The sequence below is a fragment of the Corapipo altera genome, unplaced genomic scaffold (genome assembly GCF_003945725.1).
Source record: "Corapipo altera isolate COAL_440 unplaced genomic scaffold, ASM394572v1 0, whole genome shotgun sequence".
In the NCBI taxonomy this organism is placed as follows: Eukaryota; Metazoa; Chordata; class Aves; order Passeriformes; family Pipridae; genus Corapipo; species Corapipo altera.
The window spans coordinates 44,953,759-44,976,912 of NW_020884872.1; the positions used below are offsets into that span (position 1 = coordinate 44,953,759).

Consider the following 23,154-nt stretch of genomic DNA (forward strand, 5'->3'; position numbering starts at 1 on the left):
TACAGAATGTGAGGGGGGAAAAAAATCCAACAAACTGAACATATTTTTACTGAGTCTTCTGCTATGAATTATTCACTCAGTTTTCAGTTGGGTTTGGGGGGACTCCTCTAAACAAATCACTATATTTTGCATTAAAATGACAAATAATTGGTTCGCTAGTCTTACTTTCTTCGGTTCTATTCATGACCACCAAGAAAAAGCCACAGTCACTCTGGATCTTGTCTTACATTTTACTGTTTACAGTCCTGTTAAAAGAAATAGTCTTTTATATAGTCCTGTAGATTAACTGGATATTGTACATAACTTCATTTTCCTGTGAACAGTCAAATACATGAAACATCATAGAATGGAAACATAGAATCATTAAGTTGGAAAAGACCTGAAGGATCACCAAATCCAACTTTCAACCAAATATCATCACACCCACTAAAGCATAACTAAGAATAGCTAACATAAACTAACTAAAATATAACTGAATAACTAACAATGAAAAAAAAAAAATATGTTATTCCACTATATAAATAAAATTTTCAAGACTTTTAACTGTAGATTACTTAGAAGAAAATACTTTTAAAAGCATTTCATATTGACTGTGTGATAAAGTGAATTTTTTAAGTTATATTTTTGTTATTTATCCCTTTATCTAGTTTAACAAAATAAAATTTAACTGTTATTTTACAGTTATTATGATATGGTATAGGATTTATGTTTGATTTATAGCTATCTGTAGACAGTATGAGTCTTTCACGTTGTTGCAACAAGGGCCTTAAAGGCAAAATAAAACAGAAAAACTTGTATATTTTATCTGTTTATCACAACGGTAACCTTCCCATCCCAACAAAATCCATCTGGGCAACCTTCTACATTAACAGTTTAAAAATATACCCCCAAACAGGAAAACAAAACCAACCAAACAAATTAACAACAACAAAAAATCAAACCAAACCAAACCAAAAAACAACCAGAGACAAAAAAGCCCAAACCAAACCAAACCAAAAAAACCCCAAACCCCAAAATTTTTTGTGACTTTGAAGTTGAGAATCCAGGGTGTGGTTATAATGACCCATGACTTCTTACATCTTAACATCAAAAATCAATATACCTAGCAGAGACATCTTAGACAAGCTCAACTTGTATAAATAATTTCATTAAAAGAAGTACTTTGGAATTCACAGAAAGGTTAGCAGTTTAGTAGTTAGAATTTTATTTTCTTCAGAATTTTTTTTCTCTGAAAGGAAGAAAGTTTATTACATCTTTATCCCCTACAAATATTTTAGGATTATATAATCCCTTCTCTACTTCTTAACTTTTCAAAGTGCAAAACTGACAAAATCATCATAGTAGTTAAGCAAGTGCCAATAAACCTTACAGCTACAGAATAGCATACACAAATGTCACCTTTCATTAACACTAACTTTTGATTCCACTATGAAAACCATAAACATTTTATTTATGATTCTCTAAACATCAGTTTTTCCATCTAATTTTTGCATTTTTTGTTCTCACATATCTCTGTTTTCTAAAGAAAACCGTTCATTTTGGCCTACTTTACCATGATGTTACTATATTTTTAATAACTATTTTCATAAATAATGTTTTTATGATGCTATTCCTCCCATTGTGCAACTTGTAATATTTCCTTCAGTCTTATTTAAATAATGTTTAAGTAAAAGTCTTTGTTACTCTGTGAATAATTGACAATGAATTTAGGCTTGATTTAAAAATGGTAGAGGATAGAGAATTAATTATGGGTTACAGAGAGAATGTAGCGGGCAGATATTTTGCAAAACCTTACTGTGCATTGAGCTACAGCACTTTTTCTGCAATCTGGTCTGGTCTGATATTGAACTAGGACTTGATGAATCTGAGAGGTCAACAGCAGACACTGTGTCTCTCAAAAATGCTAAGATTGAAGATAAGTAAAAAGCAGGTACATTACAGCAAAAATTGCAAGGGTCTTCAGCAAATTTGAGATCCTAATGATTAATGAATATTTTTGCACATCAGTTACGCATGTTCTTAGAAATTTTGTTGATTTTTTTCCATGTCTTTGATTCCAAGAATCAGACATCCCACAAGCAGACTTCTGTACTTTATCAAAAGTATAATGTACTACTTGGCATACAAATATCAATCTTGATATTTCATCATAAAGATAAAATATCACCTGTTACTGCAAGCAGTTGGATACTCAAAACACTTCCAAGTTCTTCATAACATTATATTGTTATAACCTTATATTGTGAAATACTTTCAGGATATAGAAAAAAGATAATCTGAAGAATAATCTGAAAGGTAAGTATCCTGAGTCTTCTAGTTTGTGTGAATAGTGTACTTATATCTGCTATTTTTAGTAGCAACACATATTAACATTCTAAATAAGCAATCTAAAACTGCTAAATTAATTCAATTGTAAATGGATTATTTAATAGTTATTTTCATAGTGTTGGAGCACTGTCATCAGTCAATAATGAATTTTTGCCTGAAAACTATGGATAAAAGCAAAAATGATATTTGTGAGACAACATCTTCAGAACCTAATGTTAATCGCAATTTAAAAATAATACCAACAGCAGCAGCTCAGAAAGGTTGCCTTTAATAACACATGGAATTTTAAAACAGTGAAGGTTTAATTGCCTCTGTAATTATATAACAAATGCCAGTTGTGATTCTGTCTAAAATTAAGTAAGCTTTGGTCTGGCCTTAGAAATGGTGAATAACATACATACATTATATATATGTGTTAGGAAATAAAGTTATTAAGCATAGTGTCTATGTTAAAGCATATTGACTGTGTTGTGCTTTGAACACATACTTTTTAGCCATTCAAATTTTAATTCACCATCTAGTCACTTACTGAATTATGAAACCAACCAAAGACATATGTTTAATATTAAAAAAAAAAAAATCAAATTATAGACCCTGATTAACAAATGACATATACTGGGGTAGTGGTATTCCTCTGGCTACCTGTGCTTTTTTAGATATATGTAGTAGGAGACAGTTGCCCTCTGCACTTAGTAAATAGAAAAAATAATTACTTTTAGTACACAAATCTGTTGAATTTGCTATTTGAAATAGACAATATTTATTGTTTCCTTGAAGGAACTACTTCTCTTTATTATGCAAAGCAGAATCCACGTATAATTGAAACAATCTCTTCCCTAAAAGTTATAACTTGTAAAGTAAAACAACTTTTGTTTTATACCCAAAGCCATTGTTTATCATGTTGCTTATTATACTTTTAAGAAATTCCATGGTCATATGTTGCTGACTAATGTATCAGAACCTGACTAAAGTGAACTAGAGAGAAGTAAGGATAAGATTTGTTTCAATATGGTTGTGAGGATTTGTTGTTTGTTTTTGTTGGTTTTTTTTCGAGTTACAGATTTTCTAACCTAAGTTCTTAGCTTTCTTTAGGGAAGACAAGTCATCCCATTCTAAGGTAGGTATGCTATAAAGAATGAAATAAACTACATAAATGATTCTTCACCTCTATTAAAGGGAGACTAAGCAAGTATGTGACACTAGATACTTGCATTTTAAAGCAGCTAAAATTAGATAAGTTGAATCTGCTCCTGCAGGGGCTAAGTCCACAGAATTAAGTCAGTGCCCTTCCATGTATGGAAAATACAGGAATTATTACCCAAATCTTGTATTATGAGGTACTTAAGTGGATTCTTTTGTCATTTTAAAAAATATTATACATATATGTGTGTATATTATACTTACATATACACACACACACACAGATATAGATAGGTGCATTATATATGTATATATGTATAATTATATAAATATATTTATATAATATATATATTATATATCTGTAACTATTGTGCACATATATATGTATAATATATATCTTTATATATATATATATACAAAATTCCCAAGAAATACATTCTTAGCCAATTATTGGACTTTAATTTAACATAGCTCTTTTCTGATTTGAGTAGTTTTCTCTGATTTTATCAAGCAAGATAATTCATGAACTATGTTCTTCAAATAATTAATGCTACAGATGCTACAGGAATGTGCATGATATTTTTTTGCCTTGGCAATATGGAAAACCAGGACATGTTTTTTGAATTTCACCAGAATATTTTCAACACAGGACCCCAGAGAATGGGAAATGTTCTTGCATAATGTAGTACAGCCTTCATTGAAGCACAAAGCAGACTTTCTCCTTAGGATAACTCTCCCTGGAGACATTCCCCAAGTGAGTCTAGAGTTTCCTTAAACCCTCTCCTTACATTTTTCTAACTCTCACAAATGCAGAAGAAACATAATTTATAAAATTCTAATCTAGCACTAGTATGTTTAATGATCTGGTTTGTTTAATGAGATGGTGTGGTTCAAGGTTGTTAGTTTTAATTGTTGTATCAAATAAAATTGACATAGACTTATACTTTATCTCATTTTGTTAGTTTTTGTTCCTTTTTATTTTAAAAACTCCAATATATGACTAGATAACAAAATTCTGCAAAATTTCAGCATTCTGGTAGAGGTAATAAAGACTTTTACCTAAGCCTTTTGTTGGGTAATGTAAAGAAAGGATTAATTTTTCCTATTCTTAAATATAGTTGAAAAAAAAAGTTGCGGTTTTCATATGAAAATTAGGCATATAAAACATTAAATAGTTATATCCAGCAGACTTTTGTGAGTTTTGAGTATTTTTTCCAATACTTTGTGTATTTATAAAGGAGGATGAGAGGTCTGCAAACACTATGAACCTGGTTCCAGGTGCTGTGAGAACTAAAATACTCTTAATGCAAAAATTAGTTTAGGAAGCAGAGAAAATCCTTATCTGACTATCCTAAAGGTAAAGAGTAAAATGATCAACTTACCAAAGTTTTCAGGAAGAAACACATCCACACATATTCAGCTGGGTTACCAAACAAAATTTGATGATGCCCTGGGTTTACTGAACTGCCTGTATGTCTTATGTCTAACTCTACTTAGATGTAAATGCACTTATTTTTGGATGGTTTGTGATTTCTTATAATCTTAGACTGGCAGGTGTTCAGTTCACCACACACACATGAGTGGGCACCCTAGTCCATGCCAGAAGAAAGACCTTCAGTCAACCTTTCAGTCTGAAGCATATATAGTACTGTGATTTGGACATTTCAAACAAGTTCATTTAAAAAAAGAAAACCAAAACTTTTGCCTTGTCTTGCTTTATAATTGTTCATTACTAGACAACTTCTCATAAAACTACTAAGTAGCAATTAGAAAAGTAAGTTTGTGTTATTAAAAAGTGCTCTTGACATAATCAAGAGCTCAAATGTGACTTGCACATACGGATAACTATTTTTGAAAGAAATTTAAAAGTAAATTTTAGCCTTTGTTTATCCTGAAAACAATGTCTATGGAATGTGACAGTTCTTTCTCAAAGATATTTTTCCCTCAAATAAAGAATAAAGAATGAAAAACGTAATCAATCCTGTAATAATCTTCTTCTCAAATTCCATTTAGCTTCTGATTATATGTAAATTACAAAGACTGAATAACCACATACTCAAATACATCACAAACATCTGTGTCCCAGTTGTACAAAAAAAGTACTTGAAAACTCTTCATTAGGGTGATAAAAAACATTGTAACCAATAGTCCCTAAAATTCCAGAAATCTCAACATCATTAAATAACATATAAATTATAGTAACTGATATACTCACAAGTGAATCAGTCATAGTCTAGGTCATGATCGATGGGGTTTGTTAACTCTTCCAGTCCTTCCAGGTGTTGAATGGAGAATTAAAGCTTCAGAATTCCAGTTAACATAAAAGAAACCAAGTGAAACATCTGTTTTATATGCTCCCAGTAAAACATAGCACAGCATATTTTCTGTTTAGTGCAGCAATTTATTCATAGTACTAAGCATCTTCTAAAGTTAAAACATAGTTAAAACTTTAAAATTCAACGAAGTAATGTTCCAGTGATGTCACTGAATCATGGAAATGCTATGAATTTTTTATAAAAGGTAATAAAAAAACCCCCATTACTCAGTCATTTCAAACCTTTTAAATTAACATGGCTAAGCATGCAAGGTAATGGATTATTTCTATCTTCTGTTTGTTAAGTGAAGATTCAAATCCCAGACGTTGCTATGTACTGGTCCGGGAACGGCTGAGAACTATGGAAAGAACTTCCAGAGCAACTAAGCACTTACCTCTTCCACTCCAAGTGCTGTTAGGTTTATCTTATGTATTTGTGAAAACATGTAATAGTAAGCACCTCATAAACAGTTGCAACACAACTTGTCTTCTTGGTAATACAAAATAGAAGCCATGTAACTTGTATGAGACATCACTTGACCATCTCCTGAAAGACATCAGGAAACCTACAATTAAGAGACTTATATAAGAACTTTGATAACATGAAATATGCTTGACAAAATTCAGACTCGTCTTCCACTTCTTGCCTCCAAGAAAAGGTTGGCATTGTGACACATCTTGAAATTTAGAAAATCCAAGATTTGAATGAATAAAACCTGGGAAATAACCCCCAAATTTCACTATACATACTGAAGAAAATACAGGATGATAATGCATTTTCTGATCCCAGTATGAAATCCATAGAAAAGTGTGAAAAAAACTCTACTCAGGACACTTGTTTACTCAAAATATGGCCAATAATATATGTAATAGGTTCGGAGAGATAACATATTTCTGTTGATCATTTTTTGACCCAGAATTACATAGGAATAATGTATTCTGATTTATATATTTTATGCTTCCATGAAGGTACTAGTAAGACGGTGAAGAAACAAACACTAAGCCTACCCATAAGGCTGAAGAAACCTTAGGACCAAACTAAACGAAAGCTTATTCTTACGCTTAAAAGACCTAAGTCTGCTCACAGAAATTGTTAATATATGTGAAGAATGTGGAATTCATAACATTTTTGAAACACCAGTGAATAGAAGAATGAAAAAGAAGAAGTGAATAAAGTCAGGAACTATTGACACAGGAGAAAAAGACTGGGCTATTATCCTCAGAAAACCTTGTATTTTTAATTGATAAAAATGTAAAAAAATAAAGTAAGATTTCACAGCATTTAATATCAAATAATTATGATTTTTGCAATAAAAATGGTTATTATTTTAAAATAAAGATCTAGCAATATAGCTGATCTTAGACAGAGAATCAGGAGTGTGGTATGTTTACTGTCATGAATAGCAAAAGCAATACTGAAATTCATCAGAAGATATATTACAATAGGTTTAGGGAAGCGTTAATGCCACTAATAGGACTTCAAAAAGAAATATCATGCTCAGTTCTTGAATCTGGTGCTCAAGAAAAAAGACATATTTAAATTGAATTTGTTGCAGACTGAAAGAAAATGTCTTATGTAAGAGAAATGCTCTGTAAGAAACTGTACACTGAGAGGTCTTCCGCATGCAGAGTAAGACTGGGGATAAAGAAGAGGGTTGGCACAAGAAGTACCATCTATAAGTCGGTAAATTAATAGATTTAGAATAACTTTCTATCCATCAGTTAAAATCTGGAACAGCCTTTTCTGTAAGGATATGGGGCAAAAAAAAATCAATTTTTTTTTAAGCTGTGATTTTGATTATTTGATGAAACAGTAGTATATAATTGACTGATATAAGTCATCAATCAGTTTGGAGTTCATAAATAATACAGTAAATGAACTTTGTATGAAAATAGTAGTGACTTTATAATTAATTATGAACCTTTTAGATTTTTTAAATAAGGATGTATATCTTTATACACAAAGAGGACCATTTCTTAATGAGGGGTCTTAACTGTCTTCAGTAAACCTCTGCTTATAAAAGTTTACTGAAGATTGCTTATAAAGAAAGGGATCAATTCTGTACCTAAAATATTCAAATATCAAATTCCAAGGATTAATAAATTAAACACATAAAAGCTCTATAATTAAAAACATACACCATTGTACAATTTACATATTTTGGAAAAGACCAATGTTTGCATATTTTAATTTAAGGCAGTTTAAAAATATGCATTTGATCTTTTCTTACAGCGTCTGTAGAGGAAGAGTGCATCTGCTGTCTTTTTTAAAGAAAAATTCTCCAAACCCTAATCAGTAAAAGAGATAATGAGATTCATATTTACAGCGAGCAGAATCTCTCTGGAGAGCTGAAATATTTCATTCATATGTATCAAAGTATAAACTGATTACAAGTTCAGCACCTCTCTTTCTTTACTGACCTCCTACTGAACTGTTCACCTGGGAATCTTTTTGGCTTCATCTGTAAAGACTTTCTCTTCAGCCTGGAGAAGAGAAGCCTCAGGTTGATCTTAGCAGTGGTTATAAATGCCTGATAGGAGGGAAAAAAGATGAGGGACCCAGACTCTTCTCAGAAGTACACTGTCACAGGACAAGAGGAAATGGGCATAAATTAAAACATACAAAATTCTGTCAGAATACAGGAAAATTTTCTTACTTGTGAGAGTAGTCAAACAGAAGAACAGGTTGCCCAGCGAGGTAGTGGAGCCTCAGTCCTTGAAGGTAATTAATACACAACAGGACACAGTCCTGGGCAACATTCTGTAGGTGACCCTACTTGAGCAGGGGATTGGAATAGCTAATGTGAGGAGTTCCCTTCCAACCTCAACTATCTTGTGGACTTACTGTTTAAAGCACCTACAAGTACAACATCTTTGATGGGAGTAGTGGGGAGGATGGTAAAAACTGACTAAGCATTCTTGTGTAAAACATTCTTTGAAACATAACAGAAACATCCTTGGAGTCTATCAATCAGATGACACCCACATACTCTGGTGATGAGATGTCAAATTAAAATATGGGAACTGATTTTTTTTCATTTTGTAAGGACCCCTGTCAAATATAACACCCAGAGATATAACTGATTTCTTTGTTTGTTATATTTATTCACTAATCTGCACTTGAGACTCACTGTCACACTCAAAATACTGTTACAGGCAAAAAAAGAAGACATCATATACATAAAGGTAAGAATTACTGTCAATTTAATAGAACAACTGTTATTTGAATACAAATACACTATACAGGCATCATTACTCTCTTTATATCAGTATTCAACTTTCGTAGTCATCATAATACAGTCTCACTGAAAATACTATCACTTTTATTGAAAGATCTCCTGGTATCCATCCTTGTACTCTGGAATTACTCTTACCTTTCCTATGCTTGGCTGATCTTCCCCAGTGAGAAGCAGGTTTTATCAAGGTCACTTCTGCCCCAGGTCTTTCACTGAGTGATAGTGTTTTTCTTCCTAAGTAACAGTTATCCGCTATGGAGCCCTACTCTCCAATGGGGATGGCGGAACACCTACCTACCCATGGGAAGTAGTGAATGAATTCCTTGTTTTGCTTTCCTATTAAACTGCCTATATCTCAACCAATGAGTTTCCTCACTTCTGCTCTTCTGCCATCCTAATGTGGGAAGAGTGAGCAACCAGCTGCAAGGTGCTTAGTTGCCAGCTGGGGTTAAAAAAATGACAAGGACTTACCATATAATTAACTATCATAAAGTATTAAATTCTAAGGATTTTTGTTTATTATTATACAGCATTAAACTGTGAAAAATTCTTTATCTTCACACACAGGCAGAAGTGTTAATAGAAGTATTACCATTCATGTCTGTGTCAGAGATATTGCTATAAAAACTCTCAGAAGTTTTAATGTCTGTCTGCTATCATAAAACCTTTCTCTAATTTCCAAATGAAGAAAGAGATAGTAACATTCTTACAGAGTCTTGAAAAGAGCAAAATTAAGCATAACCGAAATTATAGTTCTAATCTGGCAAATAAGCGTGAGAGTTTTCAGTGATTCTTATACATTTTAATTTGAGAACTTCTACAGAAAAAATAAAGACATTCTTAATGGGGAAACTCCATCCTGTTGAGAAAGAAAACACAAAATGTTTCTTTCTAATGAATGCATATTTAATAAAGACTGAATTAGCATATCATTTGTATAGAACAGTTTAAGGAACTATATGAAACTAAAGCATGTGTTAAGCAGTAAATGCCATCTTTAATAATAGTAGCTCAAACCTCTTCTAGCACTCTATTTGGTGAAATACAGTATTATCTTAAAATAGTAAGTAGTGGTGCACTGTTGAATTTATCAACAACATTGAAAGTAAAGGAAGAGTTTGTTGTGTGGATCATCCTTCAACTAAACCTTTAAGCTCTCTATAATAGATTCCTTTGTAAGATGCTATAACTTCAGGGTTAAAAGTAGGTTTACATTGTAAAAATTGTAAATTTAAGAAAAAAAATAATTTATAAAGTAAGAAACACTGTTTTAGCTCTGAATTCTATGTACGCATTTATGGAAGGCTCAAATATAAAGTTAAGTGAAATGAAAAAAAAACCACAAAAACTTCAAGTTTATTATATTCTATTATCAATTTTTCTCATTAAACCAAATTTTTGAACATTTCTTCTAATGAGTATAATTGACAAACATACTGCTTCTGAGAATTTCATCAGTTGCCTGAAATATTAATCTGACATTGATAGTCCCATTAACATTGTACTGTTATTTGTGTTTTTCATTTCCTAATCCTGAGATTAAAAATTATTTGTTTTGTCTTTTTGATTTTATTCGTTGGCACGGAAATCATAGGATTGTTGATGAAAAGACCCTTGAATTAGGAAGTTTAAATGCACAGATTATTCAAGTGTTATGCAAAAGTACAGGCAATAAAATTTGCAAATTGTTAGCTTCCTTGTAGAATAGTCTAAGTGAAAGTTTAGTCTTGTCACAAATAAATGCGTTGAGATTTAAAGAGGAGATTTCTTCATGAATTTTTACGTACTCCACATAGAAATTAATCAGTAGTGTGAACTCTAAAAGAAGAGGTCAGATTTTTAAGATTTCTTCCCGTTCTTTTCTGACCTTTTTCATCCATGGTTACTATGACAGTAACTAAGGTTGTCCCAACACTGTGTCAGTTTTGTGTGGATACAGCAGTAAGATCTTAGACTACTGTAAGGTTTACATATTTGTTTGTTTTTTCATGTAAAGTAGTTTTCCCTCCAGAAAATAGATATTTTTAGTGAAATATGAAAGGTTTCTAGTGGTACCCAGTGACAGAACCAGAGCCAGTGGACACAAAATGAAACACAGATAGTTATCTCTGAACATAAAGATACTGTAAGGGTGATCAAGTACTGCAACATGTTGCCCAGAGATGTTGTTAATCTACCTCCTTCAAGATATTCAAAAGCCACCTGGACATGGTCCAGCTGTAGGTGACTCTATTTGAGCAGGGGCAGTTAGACTGGATGTTTTCCAGAGGTTTCTTACAACCTCAACCACTCTGCGAGTCTGTAATTCTGATTCTGTGATTCTGAAAGTCTGTAATTTTGTGACACTCTGAACTGAAGAAGGTTCTTTCCGTAAATGGATGGTAATCCTGGAGTCAGAGGAGTTTGAAACTTACAGGTACATCCAAACTAAAGATAATTGTTTGTCTTTTTATTAATTCTGTATACTAAGTGAGCAGATGAGGCTGTATAATGGTTCCATACCAGAACAATTGCATAGAGACCATTTCCCACAAGAGTCTACTTTTCCCTGAAAGAAACACTCAAATATGAACAAAGAAACACTCAAGCATGAACAAAGAAACACTTAAATACGGATAAATATGCTCCAGCAGATTTCTTATATGTCTGCCCAACTGGGAGACTTGCATGTAGACCTCCCTGAGGAGTAAAGATTTCTCACAGTTTAGAAAGTCCCTAAGGTTAGAAGGAACTGTCTCTCATAACACCAAAAGATACCAAGGACCTGCCAGGTGTTATTGAGACCAGAATCAATCCCCTCATTTTTCTTTTTCCTTAAACATGTTGAATTCCAAATAAACTATCTTGAATTGCCAAAACCTGTCAGAAGGGTAAGGGATCCTGAGCCACTTTCACTCCTAGTGCTTGCTTGCTCCCAGAAATTCAGCAAGAGTGATGCTACTGCAAGTTTCAGTTGTTTTCCTGAAGAAGAGAGGTACTTCTTTTAAAAACTTTAAAAAGGAAATATGAAATACTGTCATACACATTCTACTTCAAGAATTAAAAAGACCTTGGACAGGATGATCCCAGAGGTCTTTTCCAACCCTAATGACTCTGTGATTCTAAGATTATGTAATTTATTATAGCAGTAGTAAAGTTGGCTCATTTTAACTTTGACTACCTTATTATTATAACTCTTTAATGAAACATTATTATCATCTTCATAAGTTTCAGAAATATTGCTTATATTGTAGAACTAAACATCAACCCCCACATTCTCAGTCTCTTATGCAACAATCTTTGCTATAAGAAAGTTAATTTTAATGCCATCTCTGCTGGAATCATCTCTCTACTCTATAGCATGGCTTTAATTTAACATCCCCTTTAAATCAGCAGAGTACTGGGGTATTTGAGAGAAATCTGGTAGCAAAAATTGTGTTCATGTTCAAGAGATCAGTTCTTTCATCTGAGTTAACTAGGCCTAATTCAGCTCCTCTCTGATAAAGTCCCCTGCTGTCTGAATATGTATAGGGTGCTGGGGGAGGCTTTTCAACATTACATAGCTGCTATTTCAAAATAGACTTTTTCATCCTCTAGCAACAAAATGCATCAGCAGTGTCTGACCATTAAAATATAATTGATGAAAAAGAGCCAGTATTTAAAATATCTGTAGCTTAATCTTGATGTGACCCAAAAGGTGCTATTGACCTACAGTGATCTCAGAACGTGTCCTGGTTTTCAAGAGGTTCACAATACTTTTTTCAACACCACAGTTTGAGGTTTTTCAAAGACAGACATAAATTCATTCTTTATTTAAACCAGCAACTCATAGCTGTAGAACATTAGTCTTTCTCATTTTTTTTCCCTGAAATATATTAAAGCAAAAACTAGCTCTTCAGGAAACTAAACTTCTATTTATAAACTTAAAAGAAGAAACCAATATAACTAATTCTACAGTAAATTTCTTAAAATAATTTAGTGGGTATTGAAACTCTAAATGGAAAGTTTTAAACCAAGAGGAGAATGGTTAAATTTGTGTCCGGGGAAATATAGAGGAATATACTGATTTGTACTTAAACTGTAAACTAAGTATAATTCATCTGTAGTACTTCAAGAGACTAGCTTGTTTTCTGAAATGTTAGATTTAGTGATCATCTTTCACATTAGTGGAGAAAAAAAGCACAACACATTTGTAATAGATGATATAATGAGTTGTTCGTGAAAAACTGGCAGTCGAGTATGAAGAGTTCAGCTACACAATCTTTGAATCTAGCTATGCTAACTAAACAAATGCACCACATATAAAGGTCTGTAAGCAGACCTAAGAAAATACTTTTATTCTCAGCATTCAGTTTACCTCTAGTTTCAGTGCAATCTCTAACTTAAACAATTTTCGTCTTATTTACTAACTTATTAATATCAACATTAATTTGCTTTTCATGGTGGCAAAAATCAACAAATTCAAAAGAAACATCTAACTATTTTTAAAGACTAGTGACATTATATTCCCCCATGGTTTTGCAGCTGTTACAATACACTATACTTAAATAAAAATTATTATTATTATTATTATTATTATTATTATTATTATTATTTCAGGTTTTTTAAATATACCCTTAGAAGAGTTAGTACTTCAGATAATAGGTATAAAGTTCTTTCATTCTTGTAATACAGAGGACTGTATTGTTTCTGAAGTTCATATAAATTTAATTATCTCTTAATAACTGCTCCTTCAAAGGCTTTTTTACTGCAGCTTCTTGAATAGTCTTTTGCATAGTCTTTCTCCAGACATGTGAAAGGGAAACTGAACTGAGAGTTTCTCAGCAGTAGTAATTTATGACCAACTGCAAAAGGGGTAAACTGACTGGAGACAGGAATGCCAGATACCACAATAGGGGATGTTTCCCTTGGCTATAAGAAACATCCAAAGTGTGGTATTGTAGCTCAGGATACCTCTGGGAAGCAGATCTTGGCTGGTGAATGGACCCAAAGCCAGGTTAAGGTGTTTGTGTGACTCTCAAAGGATTTGGGCTGGTGCAAGTTTATACAAAAATTTGACTTATGACAGATCTTTGTAGACTCCTTGAAGAATCACTTATGGTAGTACGACTGTTAAATTCATTGTTCATTAATTAAGTACCAAATATTTTAACCTCTAAAAAAATTAAAAATAATTACCAACAAATGCAGATGTATAATGTTTGGATTTCAAGAAATCTGACTTCATAAAACTGCACTTGCATTCATTTCACTAAAAAAAAAAAGTAACTACTGTGTGTTAATGAGTATTTACATTATCCTGGAAGCTAAGCTTATGTAAGGAAATTATAACTGGCCCTCATTAATTCATTTCTTCTCCATGTTTCCCATTGTCCCAATTTAAGTAATTTATTTTTTTTTTTCTGACTGTGGTCAGATGCTTTTCTTAGACATTTAATTCTGTTCAGGCATCACATGGAGAACCTAGACAGTATATTCACACAGCTTATAGGCATATAAAATGTTATGTGTCTAGATTTATTAAAATGTTGTTCAGTCCTAGTCAGTTTCTGCAATCTACAGGTAACTGAATGCTTAAAGTAATTCTAGAGCCAGCAGGTACCCACAACATGTTTTGCACTCTTCTACTGCTTTTAAATCTGTGTTTCTGTAATTCATCTTCTTTTTCTCCCCATTGTTCAATACTCAGGGATGGGAGCTTATTTCTTGGGAAAGACCTCAAAATATGAAGGCCTTACAGCTCAGTTTTCACTTCTCAGTGTGATTCTAAAGGTGAGCACAAATGGAAACTTGTACCATAGAAATTGCCTCAAACATAGAAGGAGCAGTCAGGTGTAGATGTAAAATGGTCATTCATAAATCTGACAATAGAAAAAATAACTTCAGTAAGATGCATATGCAAACTAAGTTCACAAGATCACATATCACATAACTACCTAATTTGTAGTAGTGTCATGCTTTCTGTTCTCAAATACATTGGCTGCATAAAAGCAAAAAATCTGAACACAAAGAAAAGTGGAGCAACCGTTCTTTGACTTTAAAGAGCCCTAGGTTTCCAGGGAACTGTGGAGAAACTGTCCAACCTCTAATTTGGATTTCCTTCTTTGGATTCTCTTTTATAGACAGGAATCCATTAGGGACTTCACTACATGCCGAAAAAACTTTATTTTAAAAAGGCATAGCTCACACATGATGCTGATATTTTGAATTTTAGTTCCGTAAGAACTTTCAGATGGGTACCCTCTGGTCCCAGCAATTCACATTACTTGAATTTTTCATACTACTCATCAGTTTTCTCTTACTGCACTTCAGATTCCTTTGTTGCTGTGCTCTCAGTGTCTATGAAAAGTACCTGCAAAAGGAACTCAGAACTTAACTGAACAGAGGGATGTAGCTAAGTGCCATATGACTGTCTGAAACTTCCTATACAGCATGTTTAAATGTATAGACTTTTTATAATACTCCTAATAGAACACTGACAAGGGAAATGCCTGGTACTTATCTACAGGGAGGTGTTGACAGTCAGTCTGTACATAGCTGGCATATCTGAACTTTGTGTAAAAGCTGAAGCACTATGTCCATTGCTGTGGACAAAAGGTAACACAATGCATATATGAAGCCAACAACTGTTGATATTTTATTGGTCAAATAGTCAGGATTATCTAATTCAGAAAAACCTCACAAAAATTAAATGTATTATAAAAAAAAATCTAGTTTCTATCCTTTTTTTCCTGTGTATTACATTCACCTTCCAATATTCCTTTAAGTCCCAAGACTGACAGCTCCATCTTCATTGAGAAGAATCTGCCTGTGGCAATCACAGCAAGCTCCTAGCATCCTGCAGCCCTCACTGCAAGGCAGAAGATGACAGTGGTGGGAATTTCCTGTCCTCTCTGCTGCAGCCCCACTTGAAAGTCAGTGAGTGTGTTTGTCTGGTACCCTGGAGGTTCCTTCTGGTAACCCATGCCTGGATGGTAGCATTGCCCAAAACAGTAGCAGATCCCACCAGGCAGTGAAGTCATGTGAGTGTGGAGAGGTTCTCCAATTCATAATAGGAGATACAGTGAAAGGTAATTGAAGTCTTGTTCATTTTTAACTCATCCCTCAATCTGGCTTAATAAATAACTAATTAAACTCAGGTTTCAAGCTGTGGTGCTCTTTGAAGTTCTTTTTATATTCCCTGAATCTTGAATCTATAGGGCATAGATAGCTTCAACAAGATGAATGTTTTACAACCTGTTTCAAAGGTACTAAAAAAAATGTACATGTCTAACACACAGAAATTCCCAAAAGGTTTAGGAGGAACAGCTTCTAATTTCTGAATGTGTCTGGAATTTATGTGTGCCTGAAGAGGCATACAGAACTTGTGTGAACTTGAGTTATTCCTCAACCAGATGAATGTTAAAATCAAATGGGAAAGAAACAGGGAAAGATAGGGAAGTCAGGGGTTAACTTGAGAAAGAGTGTTTCTTTTGTGTGTTTTGTTTTCTGAAACTGGGTATTTTGAGAGATATATAAAAAGGTAAGTTAATTCCAGACATACTTATGGTCATATTTGCATATCAACTATAGATATTAGTTTATTCCATACTTGGCTTGAATCAAACCTTGACCAGCACTCTGGTTAGGTGGGTGAATTACTTAGTTTAACTCTTGGCTATTTTGTTATTATCTGTCTCTAATAGATTTACTTGGAGTCCTATGCAACCATTATGACCATATCCATCCATTACAACTGCTGCTGGTGGTTATCACTTGAAGAGTGCTATGGGAAATAAAGGTCAGGCTGGGCGAGGTACACCATCAGACTCATAAGAAAAAAAAATTCAAATATTTATATCTCACTAAATCTTCTCTTCAACTGGATGTTCACTAATTTGTGGAGACATAGTGCTCTCAGTATTGCAGTACAATGAAGAAGGGTCAAAATGGCACAGAGTATTTCAATATGAATTTCTTTACTTCTCTAATTAATATCTAACCCACCAAAGATTTCTGTCATAAAATATACTTTTCCAAACTTGTTACTACTCTGTAATTGAGGAGGTGAACATGGCTGGAATAATAACCAGCATTCAATAATTTTAACTAATGAGGGCTTATTTAAGAAATATGAATGAATAAAATCATCAAAGCCAGAGGTTACTTTGTTTATCTATTATGTTGTTAGACATTCACATATTGCTGATGGATAAGGTGTTCTTCCATATCTTTTTTTTTTTTTTTTTAATGCATAGGTTACAAATCTGAAGAAATAATTTGAAGCTAATTTGTTGGCTAGGAATCCAGTAAGTTTCAAATATAACATATCCAGAATAGATCCAAGCTGTATAGCGATGCTTAGAGTTATTATGTAACCAGATAGTGAAATAAAATAGTATTTTGTGAATTGCAAATAAGTTTGAAAAATCAAATAAGGAAATAATTTATTTTTTATATTTAAAGTGTCTCCATTAGATACAGTAAAACTATGAAGTAATAATAGGGTATATGTAAAAGAGTTTTGTTAGGAAAATATTTATTTGTGTTACTAAGTTTCTTCCAGAGCTACATAATTTTTTCATTATAACTGGCAATTAAAAGCATTAGTTTTCTAAAAATTAAGATCTTTAAGATACCTTATATTTCTTACTATTTCAACTTGACTCTAGACAAAAAACATTGGCATTATTTACCTAATACATTAATGTTAGCATAGTTTTTCAAATTAAATATCTTTTTTATTTAATGAAAAGTGGCATTTCTATAGTTTTTTAGTTCTAAAAGTTCATCAAAGTTATGTATACAGAATCCAGATGCTCGTTTTACATTGCACTGCTGAGCAATACCTTTATTGTTTAATTTAAATACAAATTAATCTTAATCTATTAAATCATTATATTTCCTGTTGTCTGTTAGTCCAACACTGCAAGATTTTCTGAGAAATCAGTCTATCTGTAAATTTTTCACTTTTTTGGAGTCCATGGAGAAACTCCCATTGACTTAATTAGATTAAAAATTTCACACTCTCTTTTTTTGAGATACTTCAGTTTCAATACTAGTAAAACATTGAGGAATCTCTGAATTGAGTTATGCAACTCAAGATTATAATTTTTTTTCAGGAGAAAAGATAATACTATTATATGAATCAGAAAATGCATTTTACTGTGAGGATGACCAAGCCTTGGAATAGAATATCCAGAGAGGCTGTGGAGTTTCTGTCCTTTGAGATATTCAAAAGCTGTCTAGACATGGTTCTAGAAAATGGGGTCTCAGTGATCCTGTTTGAGCAGCTTTGATCAAAGGTCATCCAGAGATCCCTTTAACATCAACTATTTCATAATTTTGTGATAATCCATGAATGGTTTCACACTTAAGAAATTTAAGTTGTAGTTTATACAGAATCTAATTGTTGTGAAGGTGCTTAAAATACCCCAATCATTTCTGTTCATACACTCTCTTTTCTAAGCTAGGACATCTGTTGTGATAGTGATATTATAATTAATAGGGAAGGAGGTCCCAGGAAAGCTGGATAGTATCCAAGGATCACTTCCTCCAAGCTCAGGATTGATGCATGTCAACAAAGAGAAAATCAAGCTAAAACACTAGGAGGCCTGTATGTATGAACAAGGAACTCCAGGGCAGACTTAAACACAGAAAGGAAATCCTCCGAGAGTGGGAGCATGAACAGGTAGCCTTGGGAGGAATACAGAGAGATTTTCCTAGCAGACAGGGATCAGTTTAGGAAAGCTCAAGCCCTGACACAGAATTAAATGAGGCCGGGGACATCAAGGACTATGAGAAAAGCTTCTATAAGTATATGGGTGATAAAAGGAAGACTAGGAAAAATGTAGACACTCTCCAGAAGGAAACATGAGACCTGGTTACTCAGGTTTTGGAAAAGGCTGGGATACTCAAAGACTTTTTTGCCTCATTCTTTGCTTCAGTGCTCCAGCCACAGCACCCAAGTAAGCAAAGGCAGGGACTGGGTGAATGAAAAATCATCCACTGTAGAAGACCAGGTGTGAGAATACCTAAGGAGCCTGAAGATGAGCAAGTCCATGTAACCCAATGAGGTGTATCATCAGGTCCTCAGGGAACTAGCTGACAAAGGGGCTAAAACACAATATCTAATATTTGAAAGGTTGTGGCAGGCTGGTGAAGGGGAAACATTAACAACCAGACCTGCTAACCAGACCTCACCTCCCCCAGGCCTGGAATTAGTGCCTTCCTTTCATAAATTCTTCCCTTCTGTGCTTATGTGAAATTTCCACTGTGGGGACTTATGGCAAGTTCCTTCTGTGACCTTGACAGTGCTTGAGACAGGCAACTGTACTCTTTAATCCTTACAGACCTGCATCATTTTGTTTAGCTGTATAATTTCTGTAATTTATCAGACAGGGTCAAAAAATACAACAGGGTCAAAAAATACAACAGAGTCAAAACACAAATTTAGATACAATAGAAACAGAAATACATTATTTTAAAATATAAAAATCTCAAAGCCTAAAGGTAAGACAGTGTGGAAAGAAAAATAGATTATAAATTACTCTCCATTTATCCAAGATGTCCTACTAAGTCAGAATTTTCCTCCAGTTTTAGTTTTATTAAATTCAATGATTGTATCATATCGCAGTCTACTTTTATCCCTAGGAAACAATTTTTTATTCTTCTGTGAGCCATTACTGTGCATGTTACCTAACTCTCTTTGTGACAACTTCTTTGGTTTCAGGTGCCTACTCTTGTCTGAGATCCTTTAACCTGACATATCTTACAGTTAATGGAAACTGCCCTACTTAATGATGCCTAAGAGCTCTCCAGGAAATAAGCAATTTCCTGTTCTCCCAGGTGTTCATACCTTCTCAAAGAAAACAGCATTGGAAATGAGAGGAAAGAAAAAAAGAAAGTAAAAAACCTCAAACCAAAGCAGACAGTCCATCACAATTCTATTCCAGACATGTTTGCTATTCTTTCTCCCTGAAAATGGAAATGTACACTTTCATGCTCTGTGCTGATGTCCAATTTTATCTTTTTTTTTTTTTTTTATTTTATTTTTTACACTAGGCTTAAGTAGCTTAAATTATATTATTTTACTTTAGTTTAGCATCTAAATGTTTTAGACGAATCTTACTGACCACACCTGATTCTCTCTGTGTGTAAAACACAGCCCTTTCACTATCTGTATTGCTGATCAATCAGTATTAGTACTTTCTCACAGTATTTGTGATAGCTCTGTGACATTTCCTTATGCACTGATATATTTTCCAATTAAAAAAAAAGACAAAAGTTAACTGTTTAAATTTAAAGAAAAATTTAAAGAAAAATTAAAAGAAAATTTAAAGTATTGAACTTTATCCCAGTCAAGTACCTGTCTCATTTTAAATGCTTGATTTGTAATACTTCTAATATTTTATTCATCTTGATAGAGTGGCACTAGAAAGTCTGTTGTTTTGTTACATTAATATTACATAGTGTTAAAAGCATGTTCCTGAAACTCATTCTGTTCAGCCAAAGGCTGAATGACCTTTCACCATGGTATTCACCCTTCTAATTCTAAATGACAGAACAATTCCCTCATTTCCATTATGTCGCAGAAAATTAGATATGGGCAATTTGCTATTTGAAACATGATCGCAACACTTTCAGTTGTAATTGGCAAGATCACCCCAGTAAAATTTATCCCAGTGAAACAGTTCCAACAGGCACATTTGTTATGATAGTACATATGTAACTATCATACATCATGCATCAGCACATGCAAATCAATCTCAAAAAGATTCCTTAAGATCCCATACATGATAAAGTATATTCAGGTCAAAAAGTTGGTGAATCAAGATTCATTCAATTAAGAGCATTTTCCAGCAATGTATGGCAACAGAGAGACAGAGTCCTTTTCTTTTAGATGTGATCTCTAGCTTCAATTACGTATTCTGACAAATGTAGACAATTTTTATTGCAACAAAATATTTAAGATTTTGAAATAATCTTTATATATTTAGTCCAAAACTGTGGCAGGATGAATAAGCATGTTGCTTTCAACAAAAAATTATAGAATTACTTTTTTTTAAATGCAGTTGTCCTGTTTATTAAAATTTTCCAAAATTCTGGTCCCGTTATTGTGGTCTTGTAGCACTATAAGACCTAATTATCAGTGGGGAGACTATATACCTCAATACATAGACTCAATACCAAAACATATTTATATTTAATTTTGAGTGATATTCTCTCCCTCTTAGAGGAGGGAGAAAATATCAGGCAAGTCCTCACAGGAGTCCTAAATGTGTGGTACATGGTCCTGTGTCTGGGCTGTGGGGTCCCCTCTGTCCCCTCTGTTAGGTCTTAGTGGCTTCCAAAGTCAGTGTGGGATTGGTTCTGTATCAGAGCTTGTCTAGGGCCTCTCTTTGGATCTCAAGCAATGGAAGACACAGTCAGCTATAGAATTATATAGAGATCAGCTCATCAAGAATCCCATGGTGCTCAACAATTGGCTGCCACTTATTGCAGTGACTTACAGCCTGCCCCTCAGAGGTTCTCTGGGCAGTTCATTTACCCTTAAATTACTCCCCTATTCTTGTCTCTTCCTTTTTAAGTAATGTTTAATAAGCCCCAATTCATGGTAGGTGCTACAGGGGTTAACATATTTAAATTGAAAAAAAAAAAGAATCCAATCAGTCTGAGGTTTTATTTTTTTTGTTCATTTCCCTCTAGGACACCAGTGTGATTAAATATTGCTGAAAGCAACTTTTTCCTGCTATATCCTTACCCAAATAATACTACTTGTGATTTCCTTGATTAAAAAATCTCTTATGTCTTCATGCTATAGTCGTGACATATCATTTTGATTCTATTCTCTTGACCTGCTGCCTTTGCTCCATATCTTGTAAAAATTCATGTGTTACCTTAATGAATTCAATGAATACTGCACCTTATAAGAAATAATCAAAATAATTGTAAATATCACAACTTTAAATTAAATACAATATTTTCTCTTTGTGTTCAAGAAACACAAAATACATTCTCTTTACTCACTTTCATAGAAAAAAACAAACCCAAACCAAAACAAACTAAAAAAACCCAACTAAATAAAAAATGGCTCCTTGATCCTATGATCATTCCTTGCCCTGATGTCATTTTGAATTATTGTTATCTGACTCTAAATTGAGATACTATCATAATTTCTTCGGAGGGTATTAATGAGGATATATTTTATAGTGTAAGACTGAGCATGAAAATAATGGTATGGAGTAAAGGGTGAAGATTGTACTGAGTCTAGCTAGAAAGGCACAGTGGTTTTCTCTTTTTAACACTTTGCCTGCTTAGAGAATAGGCACCCAAGGTTGAGATGCACGAAATGATGGGAGAGACAGTTGACCCCAAGTGATCAAAGGGATATTCCACAACATGATGTCCAGAATCAAACAAAAATGGTGGTGTTTTGATTTACAAGGTAGCTGTTGTTCAGAGACTGCCTGATTGTCGGTCTTCTTGTGGTAGATGATTACTACTTGCCTTTGAGTCCCTTTTTGTTTTGTTTGTTCTGGGTTTTATTTGTTCATTTGTTTTCTCTTTTCTTCACATATTTAACTCTCTTTTCCTCGACACATGAATTTTCTTGCTTTTGCTGCTGTTCTCTTCCACACCTTGCTGGGGAAGAGAGAAGTTAGAAGCTGGCTGAGGTAATTGAAATACAGTAATATGAAACATTTTAAAAAATATAAACAAATTTAAATTTCTGTGGGAAATGGTCCAATACCAATTGTTTCAGCTCCTGCTTCATGAATTATCAGAGGATTTTATTTTATACAATTACAGTTATGAAAATTCATAAATTGAATGGGTTATGATAATTCATAAATTGGTAACTTGGGTATTAACAAATTTAAAAATATCAAATACTCTTATTTCTAGTGGAAAAATAGTAGTAATCTGAATTTTTCTCTTGATCTGTTTTTGTCATTATATCCTTCACTCTGCTGAGGGAGAGGAATATAGAAATAATCTTGCATAATCTTATGTAAATTACCTTTACTGTGAAAATATCACTGAAATAAACTTTTGTTATAAAACTGGTTCCTCCTTTTGTCACCAATTAAAATCACATCAAACAAATTCCAGTTGAAATTATCACAAGAAAGCACTGCCAGTAGGGCGAGGGAGGTGATCCTTCCCCTCTATTCA

The 23,154-nt window shown here is 33.3% G+C and overlaps 1 long non-coding RNA gene across 2 annotated transcripts in view; it reads right to left on the reverse strand.

The window, feature by feature from the left end:
- LOC113945326 overlaps positions 1-6,467 on the reverse strand; it is a 57,618-nt gene extending 51,151 nt beyond the window's left edge. For both annotated transcript variants that reach the window (XR_003527047.1, XR_003527049.1), the window contains exons 1-3: positions 6,456-6,467; positions 6,178-6,326; positions 5,684-5,768 (exon numbers count right to left, since the gene is read on the reverse strand). This is a non-coding gene — a long non-coding RNA (uncharacterized LOC113945326). The remainder of the gene's footprint in view (positions 1-5,683; positions 5,769-6,177; positions 6,327-6,455) is intronic.
- Positions 6,468-23,154: the final 16,687 nt, after the last annotated feature.